General features: G+C 48.8%; 1 protein-coding gene and 1 long non-coding RNA gene across 5 annotated transcripts in view; one reads left to right on the top strand and one right to left on the bottom strand.

Annotated features, from left to right (window-relative positions):
* LOC107273909 overlaps positions 1 to 318 on the bottom strand; it is a 6,777-nt gene extending 6,459 nt beyond the window's left edge. The window contains exon 1 of the long non-coding RNA XR_003061674.1: positions 65 to 318. This is a non-coding gene — a long non-coding RNA (uncharacterized LOC107273909). The remainder of the gene's footprint in view (positions 1 to 64) is intronic.
* LOC107273904 overlaps positions 1 to 1,411 on the top strand; it is an 18,466-nt gene that overhangs the window by 2,623 nt on the left and 14,432 nt on the right. The gene's annotated exons all lie outside the window — the stretch shown is intronic.

Genomic DNA, 1,411 nt, shown 5'->3' with positions numbered 1-1,411 from the left:
TGGGGTTATTCGATATTTCACGTAGATAACGAACGTACGTAATATAGCGAAAAGTGGTTCTCACCGAAAATTTTGCACCGATAAATCGGACACCTGGTAATTGCAGTGTATGCCGTCGCGGCGCTGACTACCTCGTGAAACATGGAGTTGGGACGGTCCGCCTCGGGCCATCTATATACGTATGTAATATGGAATATATATATAGACAAGAAAATATGTGAAGCCTAGTACATAGCCACGGCCTATGTGGTACATAAGATCGGTGGGTGATGTAACAAAGAGGTTGTTGACGAAAAGAGCCGAGTTTAGCCGAGCGGCAAAACTTCGGCGAGCCGCATAGGTTTCTGCGAGAAGATGTAGCCCGTCAGCTGCTAGGAGAGGACGCCGCCATTTTCAATTTTTACGCAACAACGGGTGACGGTGGGTGGGTGGAGGGGGGGTGCAGGGGGCGGAGGAGAAAGACGAGGAAGAAAATGCTGAAATAAATAGTTTTTTTTTTCCGCACGCCAGTTCATTTTTTCAAATAGAATAAATACGAACATTCCCGATTTATTAGGGGGATGGTTTAGCGGGACCTAAATAAATTTTTGTTCACAACACCTGCCAATGCCTGCCTCTGAAAGCTTTTATAGTTTCGATGGTCAGTTTCGTCGTGACCTTCGTCCTCGACGTCCGGCCGGCGAGTAGAAAGGGCAGAAACTATGATGATTATTCTTTGATACGCCTGTAAAGTCTTTCTCATTACGCAAAAGAATTTTAACGCCGAGAAGACGGAAGGTTACGATATATATATAAAAAAAAATAGGCACATACTTTGTCTCGGGTTTTTTTTTTTTTTCGTGACAAGTAATCCGGAAGTGGATACCGTTGTCGCGTTAATGGGAATCGCCAGGCGGAAAGGAATAGATTAGAAGAGGGGCACATCCGGTTTGTCGCCATATTGTTCCGTCGGTAATTTTTTTCTCTTTCCGCGCCACGTCCCTGACCCACGTTCGCCCTCCTAAACCCCCTACCTCACACCCACCCCTCCCCCTTTTTGTTTAACCCCTCTGGCCCTCTTGCGCCCCTTCGACGAACTACGCTTTAACTCGGCATAGCAACAGCGCCGATAGAGGGCTGCTATAAATAGATTGCCTGGTATTACAGTGTTGCCAAAACAACTGGCCCACGCCGGTCGCCAGCCGAAAATCCAAGGCCATCTTGAAACACCTTGCGACCCCGGCGAAGCCGACGATACGGCAACGTTGCCCCGTGAAAAGCCGAGGCTTGTCCGCTGTACATCCCCTTGCTCTGCACCCCTTCCCCTCGTCGCTCCCGAGCTACCTATATACATTACCGTAACCGTACATGTAATAGCGATGCATAGTCGGTTGAAAGGGGGGTGAGGCCGAGGAAGGGGAGGGGCACAAGC

This window comes from Cephus cinctus, unplaced genomic scaffold, assembly GCF_000341935.2.
Source record: "Cephus cinctus unplaced genomic scaffold, Ccin1 Ccin1_scaffold1878, whole genome shotgun sequence".
NCBI classification, from domain to species: Eukaryota; Metazoa; Arthropoda; class Insecta; order Hymenoptera; family Cephidae; genus Cephus; species Cephus cinctus.
Note: the sequence above shows the minus strand (reverse complement) of the source record. Positions and strands in the feature narration are given on the sequence as shown.